This window comes from Amphiprion ocellaris, chromosome 17 (assembly GCF_022539595.1).
Source record: "Amphiprion ocellaris isolate individual 3 ecotype Okinawa chromosome 17, ASM2253959v1, whole genome shotgun sequence".
Classification (NCBI taxonomy): Eukaryota; Metazoa; Chordata; class Actinopteri; family Pomacentridae; genus Amphiprion; species Amphiprion ocellaris.
Window position 1 is genome coordinate 33,567,038 of NC_072782.1, and position 13,563 is coordinate 33,580,600.

At 37.4% G+C, this 13,563-nt stretch overlaps 1 long non-coding RNA gene across 3 annotated transcripts; it reads left to right on the forward strand.

The window, feature by feature from the left end:
* Positions 1–300: 300 nt before the first annotated feature.
* On the forward strand, positions 301–7,217 carry LOC129350990 (uncharacterized). 3 transcript variants are annotated; one of them, XR_008604601.1, is made up of 4 exons: positions 301–379; positions 1,343–1,443; positions 3,176–5,107; positions 5,212–7,217. It is a non-coding gene; the product is annotated as an uncharacterized LOC129350990 (long non-coding RNA). The 3 variants fall into 3 exon arrangements; XR_008604602.1 differs by having other exon boundaries at positions 3,176–7,217; XR_008604603.1 differs by lacking the exons at positions 301–379; positions 1,343–1,443 and adding an exon at positions 1,549–2,310 and having other exon boundaries at positions 3,176–7,217.
* The last annotated feature ends 6,346 nt before the right edge of the window (positions 7,218–13,563 follow it).

Here is a 13,563-nt window from a genome sequence, read left to right on the forward strand (position 1 = left end):
CGAGTGGTTATTTGATTTTCGTTTTAAAATACAAAAATTAAAATTGAAATAGCAGGCGTTTTTCCTTTTCATGATCAAAAAGGAATATACGAAATTTTAAAAATGCTTTGATTTTCATTTTATATTTAGAATAACAAGAAAATAAAATCAGTAAGAGACAGAAACGAAAAAAGGTCCGTTTTTTCATTTTCTGAGACCGGAAGTGGTCATCAGCAAGTGTGGAGCCAGAGAGCAGTGATTGGTCAGACTGACTGAGAGCCAGAGAGCAGTGATTGGTCAGACAGCGCGCTAGTGGATCTAGTTTGCTGTATGTATCTATGGTCTGAACGTCTGTTAGCATCTCTGGCTGTTGTTGACCTTATTTTTGGAGTAAAACACGGTAAGAAGATAAATACTTCTAACCTGTAGCGTTGTTTTGTTGTACGTTAAATCAGCGACTTGTGAAGAGTTGTGTTTTGTCGTGTTTGAGCAGTTGGTCCGGACACGTTAGCTAGCTAAGCGGCTAAGTTAGCTAGCTAAGCGGCTAAGTTAGCTAGCTAAGCGGCTAAGTTAGCTAGCTAAGCGGCTAAGTTAGCTAGCGGGCTAATTAACACAGGTGGCTAACTTACCGCTGAACACCTGTGTTAGTTGCTGCTGCAGCTGTCCTCATTATTAGAAGGAATTTCTCAACCTGTATTTCTCTGCTGTTTATTTTAGCTTTTAAAAAAGTTATTTTACTTTAAGGTTCACTGAAACCCGTTCAGCTGCACTGAAGTTTAACATTCAGCTGCTTTGAATTAAACCGAGCTTAACATAACATTGTGCAACATTACCTCTGAATCTCCATAATTTCATTAAATTCCTTCTCTCTTCCACTGCTCAAGTTCAATCCAGTATATAAAATGACATTAATAGTGAATAAACTAACAACCAGCCATTGTATTTATTTATTATTGCATGTATTTGTAGTAAAACATGAGATGAAACATCCTACTTTTGGATCTAGAACTGCACAAGCCGTTCATTTTCAGTCACCTGACGAGTTAAACTCCCCTTTTTATGTGAGGTTGAAGTAGAAAGTCTGAGTTAACAAAGAAAGTTGTTTATAATCTGTGATACCTGTTATCTCTGACTGAGGCTTTAGTTTTTGTTGAGCTGATTTACACGTAGAAACTTTGTTCAGGAAGATTTCTCAGTAGCTCAGAGGACAAGCTGCTTTTTACACAACCTTGTAAGAGAATGTCTGTCAATGCTTTCAGCAGAATTTAGAAACACAACACTTCCTAAACAGATATTTTGAGGCTGTGAGGTTGAACGTTTGAGAGTATATCAGTGTGTTTGTTTGTGGTCTTTCTGTTTCTAGGTGGAAGCTGAATTAGTGAGGATGACTCCTGCTCCTGTCATCTCTAAGCTCCTCACACATCTTTACCTGCATATGAGGAAAATCACTCCTGTAGAATGCAGGTATGTTTGTCATTATTATAAAAAGATGTTGCCTGGTGACCTGTCAGAAACCCATCCTACAGAGTCAGCCAAAATAATGTTTACACACATCAGGAAAAGAAAAACTAGCATAAATATTTCAATACCAAATGTATTCAGACATCAGGAGATTAATAAAAGTTATCTTTGGCCTCTACAATTACAAGAGGTGCTCAAAGTGGAGGCCACTGGCTTCCAGACATTTCTGTTGTGTTGTAGACGTCACTTGTTGATGCTCCATTCATGAGGTAGTGCCATCTGTTGGGAAAACATCGTACAACAGGACACAGAGTTATCGTGATTTGATCAAACTTAGAAAGAGGAATCTATATGTATAGAAGTACTGATACAAATGAAATATTTATAAAAGTTTTTCTTTTCCTGATGTGTGTAAACATTATTTTGGCTGATTCTGACTCTGTGAACTTAATGAGAACAAAACTGTCATTTAGTTGTTGCTCTGAAAGCTTCTTTAGTGAAAACCAGCTGGTGTTCTGCTTTGAAACAAACTGCTGTTGAGGTCTATGTTTTTAGGTTTAACCCCACAGTTTCTGAATGAACTGATAGTTGTTTTTTTTCCTGATCAATGTGGACGTTATAATTGATGGTAACATTTACTAATCATATAATCAGCATGACAATATAACAGTAGAACATTCTGACCACCTGACTAATACTGTGTTGGTCCCTTTATGCTGCTAAAACTCCTCTGACACAGTGGTTCATCAGAACCTCTGGGGATCCTGTGGATCCTGTGGGTTGCAGGGTGGGTCCTACCTAGACCAGGCTGATCCTGGACCATCCCACAGATGCTCCATCAGATGTGGATGTGGGGAGTGTGGAACCCAGGTGAACAGCTTAGTTCTGTCGTGTTCCTCAGACCACTCCTGAGTAGTTTTAGTTCGTCCTGCTGAGGGAGGCAGCTGGCATCAAGGACTGCTGTTGCCATGGAGACTAGGGGGTTGTTTGTCCTGCAGTGTTTAGGTGGTGGTACATGTCAAACATCCACATGAACGTCAAGGTTTCCCAGCAGAACGTTGCATTAGAACAAGATGATGGATGTCAGTGGTCAGAATGTTGTGGCTGATCGGTGGATCTGTCTGCCTTTACTCTGACATCCAGAGTTATATAAAAGTGTAGTATGTGTGCAGTGCAGAAGAGATTTACTTTATTGGATGCAGTTTTAGTGGTTCCATCAGAGAAAATCATATCCATATACAGATTTTTATTAATTCCAGGGCTGGTTCAGTAAAGATTATAATAATAACTACATCAGATAATTCTTTGTCGCAGCTGGAATTTTGCAGACTGAGAGATGGTTGAGAAAGTTTCAGTTCTTGTTTCAGCAAAATATGTTCTAATAGAAGATCTTTATTGTCATTGTACATGAAATTATCTGCAAACCAGCGAAGTCCATCAGTCTGAGGAATCTAAAAATAAGTAAGAAAAATGCTTCTAAAGCCAATAATAAACAGAATATTTTGAGGGAATATTCTAAAAAGGAAAGAAAAGCTCCATTCTCACTCCTCTCAGGATAAACTGTCATTAAAATTGACTTTAAATTTAGCTTCAACAGGAGATAAAAACATTTACTTTCATTACTGATGTTGTCAAGTTTTAATAAAGTTCATGCTACTTTTATAAAATGATGAAAGTGAATAAATTGTATTTGTGTGATCTGTGTTTGATTTCTGTCTTTTCTCCTGTCATCCAGATGTTCAGAGGGAGATGATGCCACATCTGGTCCAGCTGATGGAAGGTCTTGAAGTTCTCTGACTGGCCTCGACTGAAGATGGTCGTCTCACTGGATTTAAGGTTCAGATGCTCAGTAACAAACTCCACCAATGAGCCAACAGGGAAGCTTTAGGTTTATTAAATGTTGCTATGAAGGTTTCACTGTTTTTCTTTGTGAATGCAATGAGCTCCAACTGAAACTTGAATTAGAACTTAGAAGTAAATCCTTCCATCTGAAAGGATTTAGTTGCATTAATAACCTCATAACATTCTAATTTTTATTCCAGTCTTGGTTGGAAATAGAATCTCTGTATTGATTCAGGTAAAAACTGAACTTCACAGCATGTTGGAGCAAAACAACCAGATGAAAACTGTGATGGTGTTGGATTGTCAGACTGTAATGTTGCAGCTCAAAGCAGCTTTTCTATCTCAGTTCATTCTGACATTCAGCTATGAATCAACACAGCAGATGGTGATCCATGCTGTGGAAGTCTCACATCTCCTGATTTAATGGAGCTGCTTTGCACTTTTTACACTGTTTATTCACCAACTCTTTATTTAATAAAAGTCCCATCTAGTTTTTATGAGGAATGTGATGTTTTAATTTCTCTGTGAATAACTGCAGTCTAATGCAACAGCTGGAATTGTAACATCTGTCCTGATATTGATCATGAAGTATTGATCAGAATACTCATGGTCAGCAGTCATCCCTGAAGTTTTACATTCAAATCATTACTTGTGTTGTGAACTTTGGTAAGAAGCAGAAACTTTAGCGTTGCCATGGATACAGGAGTGTTAAATTCTGTCCATGTTTCCATTTTGGGAAATTCAGTCCAGCAGATCAGTTTGTTTTTACTGCCAGCTACATTCAGTCTGAGATATTAAGAATAAATAAATGTGCATAATGTGGAAATGAACAGATTCTATTTTTATTTATTCCTACAGCTGCTGCAGGTAAAGTTATAGAATGTGGAGGAATTTAGTCTCACAATCACAGACAATAAATATTATCTGAAAGTCGGATTATTGTTGTTTATCAGCACAATACAAAAAGATTCATGTTAGAAATATTCCAGTTAAGACTCTAGAATATCAGGATTTATGTAAATTTACCTCAATAATATGAATGTTCAGGTTGTGCAGTGATATTTATTATGTGAGTTTAGCTGATAAAAGTTTATTATTTAAATTGACATCATTATTATAATATTTAAGATCAGACTCTACAGTATTGAGATTAAGAAATCAAATATTCTATAAAATGTAAATACACTGAACTCATTTGGATCTATTTAAGTGAGACTCTACAATATTATTTATGACACAAATCTATCTAAATCAACATTTTAATCATTTTTACTCCAAACATTTACTGGACTGATTTAAACATTAAAATCACTTCTTTCTAATCCTCTGCTGTACGTTCAAACCTGAGGCCTTAAATAGAAACACACAAGTATCTGATTGAAGGAACTTCTGCAGAGTCCTGGTTCCAGAACATGATGATAGAATTATAGACAAACTTTAACAAAAGCTGCCTGAGAGTTTACAGGTTTTTATGTTAGATTTCTTCAGTAATTTAATGAGAGTTATCAGCAAAAATCAAGTGTTCATTTGATGAACTTCATTTCTTAAAACATCCAGAATTGGAGCTCATATCTTTGGCAGCTGTAAAGTTTCTGCTCCTTCAAAGTTCACAACACAATGAATGAATTCCTAAAACACTCTCAATGCTGGAGAGCTTTTGATGCTGAAGCAGTGATCAGTTTTTCTGTTTCTTCTCTGGAGATGCACAATGAGGGACGTCTGCAGAGACTGAGAAAGAGTCTCACCACATCCTGACATGAGGAAAAAGACTTTATTGAAGACTACAATGAGAAAAACTATCAGACAGCAGACGGCTGCATTCAAGGTGAGATCTGAACATTTGATCTGGAACAGGAATTCAATAACGGCAGCATGAGCTTCATTTCAGTCTGTAGCTGCTGAATTCATGGATGGATCATCTGGCACTAGAGAGGAAGACCATCAAACATCCACGTCAGCTGATGGAGGTCCAAGAGTCTCACCCAACAAACAACCTACAGAGTGAAGACCTCCAATCTGATTGGACGGCCTCCTATTCAGCCACATGTGTGAACAAATGCCTCTAAGCTGATTTGTTTTCTAAAATGAATCTAGTTTGAGTCCTAATCTCTGCCTGTGTGTTTGCTTCTTTACACTGCTGTTAACAGTTTAGGCTGTTAGATTGTTCCAGATAAGACAAGTACAAGATTCTTCAGAGCCGTTCTACCACGAGCCTGACAGGAAGAACTCCAACAGCTACTGAATGTTCCTGTGGTTCCCTCAAGGCTACAGGAGGAGCCCTACGAGGACGAGCTGGTCCACCTGATGGAGGCCAGTCGCTGCGGTTCAAAGCCAACACCGACTACGTGGACTTCTACTGGACCACATGGAGGCCTTCAAACCGGACCAACAAGTTCAGCGACTCCCCGACTCGTGGGTCTGAGGACGCCGCCGAGCCTCGGTCCAGCCGGCCTCCTGTCTGTGGGTGTTTGAGTGCTGAGAGGTTTGTGGATGCATGTGAACGTTCTGTGTTGAAACAGCAGCTTTGGACTCAGTAACACCGGGAAAAACCAAGAGCTCCTTTATTTGTGACTTCCACTAAAAAAACTGATGAAAATAAGTTTACCAGGGTTCTGACTGATAACAGATTATTAAATAATGAAAATAATCCTTTAAATATTCCTTTAAACAATCCTTTTAGGTCTACATTTCCTTTACGCTGACTTCTTGGTAAATGTACAAGTATTTTGGGTGGAATATACCATTAAGCCCAATGTTCAAGGGTTCTTCTGGGAATATACCATTAAACCAACCTTTTAGGTAAATGTTCCAGGATGTTGGGTAGAATATACCATCAGATCAACCTTTTAGGTCTACATTGGAAGATTTTAGAGTAGAATATTACTCCAAACCATCCTTTAGGTCTACATTTAAGGTGGAATACTCCTTTACACCAAGATTTTTTGGTCTACATTGAAGGATTTTAGGTGGAATATTCCTTTGAACAAACTTTTTAAGTTTATGTTCCAGGATGTTGGGTGGAATTTACCATCAGACCAACCTCCAAGGTCTACAGTAGTGAATTTTAGGTGGAATATACCATTAAACTCACCTTTTAGGTCTACATTGGAGGATTTTAGGTGGAATTTTCTTCCAAACCATCTTTTAGTCTACATTTAAGGATGTTTAGGATTGTATATTCTTCCAAACCAACTTCTCAGGTCTACATTTCAGGTGGAATATTCCTCCATACTAACTTTTTTGGTCTACATTGAAGGATTTTTTCTAAACCACCCTTTGGGGTCTATATTTGAGGTTTTAGGTGGAATATTCCTTTCAACCAGCCCCTCAGGTCTCTTTGAGGATTTTGGATGGAATACTCTGTTAAACCAACATTTTAGGTGCATGTCCAAGGATTTTTGGTGGAATGTTCCTTTAAAGTGGATGTTTGAGGACCTTGTCGGTGGAATACTTCCTGAAACCAACCTTTTAGGTCAACATTCAAAGATTTAAGGTGGAATATTCCTTTAAACCAACCTAAATTTCATGTTTTGATCATTATCAAGTGAGAAACCTCAATCCAGACTCCTCATAATGACATTTGAGATTTATGCTGCTGTTATTTGTTTAGTCCAGACTAAATGACAGAAATCCACAACTGTAATTTTATTTCAGGACTCTGTTATTGAATGTCAAAACAATCCATGTGACTCTAAAAACTCAACAGCTTTACAAACTCTAAGATTAAACTCTCCACAAGGATCCAAAATAAGTTGGACTTCTACATGAGAGCTTTAATTATTCTTCATCTACTTCCTGAAAAGTTTGGTCAATAAAAAAGACAAAAACTAATATTTTCAGCTGAACTAAAGACAGACTTTGTGATTTTTCTGCTCACATGTTGTGTTGTTGTAAACTTCCTCTTTCAAATAAATATCCTCCTAACCCCCTGGAAACCAGCGTTTGTCCTGTTTTTGTGTTGCTCATCAGCGACCCTAGACAGCTGGGTTGTAATGTTTTTGAGCAACACACCATACTATGATGTTTTTACAATGATGGTTCTACTATGGAACCAGTTTGACATGTTCAGGTGTTCTTTGTGTAAAAACTCTGAGATTTCAGGTATCAGAAGGTGGTTTTCAACTTTCTTTGTTAACTTTCTGCTTCAACTTTAAACTAAATTTCCTTCACTAAGCCAGCCCTCTGGACTTCCAGGAAGCTGTGTTCCTATTGGCTGTCCAGGTGGCTGCTTGGTGTTATCAGGAACACCTGAGCAGCTCAGTGTCTTCCTGCTTTATTTAGCTGCAGACAAACATTTCATCTGTTTCTCTTCACCACTGAACTGGGTTTGGTTCCGTTGCTTTAGTTTGTTCTTTTGGCGTTGGCTTGTAGCTTCCAACAGTAAAATCGTCTTTAATGTGTTTCTTGGTGTGTTTTAGGGCTTTGTACTGGATAGTTGTCTTGGTAAATGAGGTTCTTTAGCCACAGTTATCACATGGTGCTAATGTGTGCAGTGATTAGTGGATTTGGTGCAGCTGAGTTGTGTCTTTATCTTGGCTGTAGTGAGTCATCAGAGGTTTTTGGTCAGACACATTCTGTATTCTTGTTTGAGAACCAGCGTTGGTTGTCCAGAAGGTAAGAGTTCCTGTCCTGATTCTCTGTTCTCAGAGGTTCTCTGGTAGGCTGCAGGAGACTTTAGCGTTTGGGTTGTGCTAGTTTGGTTTTTGTACGGTTTCATTTGGACGACTATCTTGAGGCTCCTCCATGTGGTTTAGTGAGGTTTTTTGGAACAGTTCTACAAAGCAACCTGCAGCAGAAGAGACTTTGAGAGTTTTTAGGAAGTTCTGGAGACCAGACTTTAGAGCAGCAGAAACATTTGTCAGCAGTTTGAGCAGGAGAAGGTGAGCTTCAGAGTAGAAATGAGACAGAAACCTTCTTGACCCGTGTGGTGAGGTCCTGTACCAAGAGTTTGAGCAGGTTGTGAAGAGTCTGTAGTTCTTTGGTCTGAAAGCACAAGAAGAGTCGACTCATTAAAGGAGAAAACAGAAGATATTGTTGGTTCTTCTGTCGCTCTGCAGTTTCCTTAGACTGAATATCAAGTTTATATTTTAAATGATTTCCCATGTGAGCCCAAGAAGACTTCAATAAACTCCCTCCATCCCCTGAACACAACATATTTTATTACCATGTTAAATCTTTCTTTTAAATATGATTTGAGTTTTAATCATAGTTTTTTCTCTTTGCTTGTTTAGTTTTGTCATCTGTGTGAAAGGTGCTAAACAAATAAAGTTGAATTGATAAACTGAATAATTGATTAACTCATGATTGTGACAACAGAAGTATTTTCATTGTGATTTAAGGGTTTGTTTCATTTTTAAGGTTGGGGTTAAAATCTTGACAGAAAAAAGATTAATGAAATAAACTACATTAAAAAAGCAATTAAATCAAAGGAAAAAAACATTTAATACAATAAAAGTTTTAAAAAGAAAATTAAACATTAAATTATATTAAATTATATTAAAGAGACAAAATATTTAATTATATAACTAAACAAAAGATAAAAAAGATCTAATTATGAAATTAAACAAAATTTTTTAAACAAATATATTAAACATTAAAGATGAAATATTTTTTAAATTAAACATTTAAAAAATACAATTAAACAAGAAGAATATTAAACATTTAAAAACCACAGAACATTTAATTAAAAAATTATATGTTCAATTAGAAAATTAAATCTTAAAGACAATAAAACTTTAAATAGGAATTAAACAGAAAATACAATGAAGCATTTAAAAAGAAAATTAAACATTTAAAGGTGGTAAAACATTTAAAAAGAAAAACCTTAAAGATTTAATCTAAAATTAAACATTGGGAAAGAAAAGGAATTTTTTCAAACAAGCCAATAAACCATTTGAAAAAACAACAAACATTAAAAAGACAAAACATTTGGAAATCAAATCAGACATTAGAAAAGAATAAAAGGTGAGAAAAGAGCAAAACTAAACATTTAAGAAGAATCAAACTAAAGACAAAACATTTGAAAAGACACCAGTTAAACTTTAGAAGATCAAATTAAACAGAAGAGACAATAAAACGATCAAAAAGAGCAAAAACAGATGAAGATCTTAAAGCGTTTTCTAGTCTGAAATGAAAACATCAAGTTGTTTCTTCAAACATTTCCTCTTTCTATGTTCTTGGTTTGATTGTGGACAGATTTACTAAGAACTCATTTCAGAAAACTGCTTTCCAGATAAAGTCTACTAGTAGTTGAAGGCATTGATCAAACTAATGTTACCTTCTGATCTCCACAAACTTTACTGTTCAGTGAAGAGAATCAAAGTTTGTTGAGGATTTCTAAAAAACCCACAGATGAAGGTCTGAGAAGAACTCGGATGATCTAAATGTGAAATCAAGACTCATGGTCACAAGTTTTAAGGCTTCTGTTAACCAGAAAGTTCAAACTAACAGACAAGTACTGACAAACTTTTAAAACTTCAGTCCTCAGACTGTCTAAAGGTTCAAACTAACAGAGAACTACTCAAGAACTTTTAGGATTTCAGTCCTCAGACTTTCTGAAGGTTCAAACTAACAGAGAAGTACTGAGAAACTTTTAAAACTTCAGTCCTCAGACTGTCTGAAGGTTCAAACTAACAGAGAACTACTCAGGAACTTAGAAGATATCAGTCCTCAGACTGTCTGAAGGTTCAAACTAACAGAGAACTACTCAGGAACTTAGAAGATATCAGTCCTTGGACTGTCTGAAGGTTCAAACTAACAGAGATCTACTGTGGGACTTAGAAAAGTTCAGCCCTCAGACTGTGTGAAAGCTCAGGTCCTAAGGACTCGGGAGGTGTGGAGGCTTGGAAAGTCTTGGAACTGAGGGTTCAACCCTCCAGCACAAAGGCAAAAGTCCAACCTCCTGAGAAAAACGGTCGAGTCGAGACTCAAGTTAAAAAAAAAACTCGAAAACGACAAAAAATAGATGATAAATGCGCAAAAAAAAGAAGAATTAGTATCTGAGCGAGTAGCTCAGGGGGATAAGAGGAGAGACTACAGAGTGGAAGGTCGCAGGTTCGAGACCCGCCACTGGCAGTTTTCTTTCTTTGTCTTTGTCAGGATATTGAGAAAATTTAAGAAGTGTCTGGTCTTGAACCAGCGACCTGCAGCTCCATAGGCAAATCCTTAACTCACTGAGCTACAGATCAGATACAAAGAAATAAATTCGTCGTCCCTTTGACATCGTAGTTCCTGAAGTCACCACATGGGCGGAGCCAGGGCGGAGTCTGGGTGGAGTCAGGGCGGAGAGTAGGCGGGGAGGTGGGTGGCGGCCTCCCCCCTCTACTCCCCCACCACCCCACACCACCCACCACACCTTTCCCCGCCCGACGAGTTCTTCGAGTCTCCACGAGTTCTTCGAGTCTCCACGAGTTCTTCGAGTCTCCACAGGTTTTCCCCAGTTTCTGGAGTTTCCACCAGGTCGGAGGCAGAACAAGTTGTCATGAAGAGGTGTTGAAGTCGGCCAGGATGGACTGACTTTTTACAGCGACTAGAAGGAAGACAACTAGACGAGCAGGTCTTTAACCACCATCCATAAAATCCATGGAGTCGCTCCAGAGAAATGAAGGGACGTCAACTTTTATCAACCTCCATCCAGATGTTCAACTTCCTATCTTTACTTTGACATTTTTAGCACCACAAACCTTTAGTATCACACTTTATTATCATTTATCAGGACTTTCATGGAATCCACCTGCAGATTTACTTTTTGTTGACAAATTTTATTCTTGTCATTGTGGGACTGCAGTATTTAAAACTCTTCCTTCTATTTGACCTCATGTTTATTAGTTTTAGTGGAGAAACTTATTTTAATTGTCCATTAATCTCTTAAAAACCAAATAATAAATTGGATTAGTCATGAGCTTTAAATTTCTTACTTTGTCATATTTTAAATATGACAAAAAAATATAAAAATAAAGCGTCTTGAGACAATTTGACCTGTAATTGCTGTTATATAAATAAAATTGAATTAAAATTGTATGTATCTTGTAATGTTGGAGTAATTCAGCCATATATGTTGGAAAACACATTTTCTTTGGCCATTAATCAGTTGATTGTTTTCTCCACTAATTCATTTCTTGTTTTGGTTTATAAAAAGTCAAACCCAAATATATTCAGTTTACTGACATAAAAACCAAAAAGATTTACATTCATGATGCAGGAATCAGGCAGTTTTTCACTTTTTATCTTAGTTTAGTCAGAAAGATAGTTGATAATGTGTGAATTGTTGCAGCTTGTGAGCCGTAGAAGGTTTTAATCTTTGGGGCCGAGTGTCAGAAAACATTTAGAAACCAACATCAACAAAACACTCAACAAAGATTTGAACATCATTAAAGGGAATCCAACTTTTGCATGACAATGTCTAATTAAAGGACATTTATTTCCAACATAAATGTGTGATATTCATCCTCTGGAGCTTTCTCTTCACATCGTTTTCCACCTGGACTGGTTTGGTCGGGAGCATGTGCAACAAACATTTGAAAAACTACACTTTAACATCAATGAATGACACTGAAGTTTAATCTCTACATAAATGAGACTGAGTCTGGATGTGCTGCTCTGTCATTAACTCCTAAGTTCAGGGAAAGTTCAAACAAAAGAGGACAGTTCAGATCAGACGTGAGAATGAGCTTATTCTGAACAAACATCTCAGACTTTCTGAGCTTCATCACCTCTAGCAAGATATTTTAACAACAAGCAACTCAAGAGATCCAGAAGTTGGAGAGAGTTAGCTTTAGCTGAGCCAAAGAACATGTGGGACGCTAACCTAGCAAACATTTCAGACTTTTCTCTGTGAATTCTGAGAAATAATTTACTATTTAATGACAGAGCTACACATCTTAACTCAATCTCATTAAAACAGACTCTAATTCAGTGTCATCCATCCATATTAAAGTGCAGTTACCCAAAATGTTTGTTGCATGAGCTCCAACAAAACCTGTCCAGGTAGAAGGCCACTTTGACAAACAGGAAGTGGACGATTCCAAGCAGATTTATAGAAGGGGGAACCGGACTGTACTAAGTGTGGTCCAGTATAGAGGGGTGTTTTGTGGGTTTTTAAGGCTGATAATGGTTATTAGTGAGACATTTGGAGTAGATATTCATTTGCAGTAAATGAAAGTATTTAAAATCTTGGAGTTAAACTTAGAAGAACACAAACTCTAACAGAAAACTTTGTTGATACGTTTTTGTTTTGTTTACGGATGTTAAGTTAAAGGAGTTTTATTCGTGACGTATAACCAATCAAATCACTCCAAGAGACAGAGCGACCACAGGTAGATAAAGGTTCAGAGCCAAAGTAGCACCATTTTTAAATGTATTTATTACCGTAAATCAGTAATAAATAAAATACTGATAATCAGTAAATCAGTCAGCCCACAATTACTACAATTCTACAATGTATGTCGCTTTCCTTTGCCTTGTTATTTGTACAATATACGATGTATATGATGGCGTTTTTTCATACCAAAGGCTCTACTATGATGTTTTCTAAGAGACATACCATGCTACTCTGTTTGTTCTGGCTCTGGGCTGCTGCCCTCCTCCTCTGTTGTTTTCTGGATTGTACTCAGCTTCATGCCTTCGTCCACTCGGCCTCCGTTGACTCGTCCCGCCTGCCGTCTCTGGAGCTGAAGCTGGATTGGAACAGACCAAAGTACAGTCCAATCACGATGCCAGCTGCCTCTCAAAAGGATCCTTCATCTGGCAGGTGGCAGCACTTCTTCTGAGGGGAAGCTGAGCTGGTCCAGCAGAACTTTGGAGATGTGTTCCAGTGGTTGGTGGATGTGTGGGGAGATAGAGAGGGACCTTTGAATTATTCACAAAGGAAAACAGGGAACCCATTGGTAGTTTTAGTTTAGGCTGCTACTGCGGTGTGTTTTTGAGCTTGAAGAGGTGAACAGGAAGAGTTTTTTTTCCTATTGATTATCTTTTACTTTGTTCCTGGTTGGAATGCCCATCAATGTCAATGTGAAGTTCACTTTTAGTTCTGTTTATTTATTTTTATTTTACTAACACCCATTTGCTTTTAACCCCCTCACATGTTGTGTTGTTGTAAACTTATTCTTTCAAATAAATACTCGTCTAACCCTCTGGAAACCAACGTTTGGACTGTTTTTGTGTTGCTCCTCACCTACTTCAGACAGCCGGGACACAACAACTCTTTGTGGACTAAAGGCTAAACTATGACGTTTTTAGAGCGACATGCTATACTATGTCGAAAAAAATTTTCAACATGTTGTA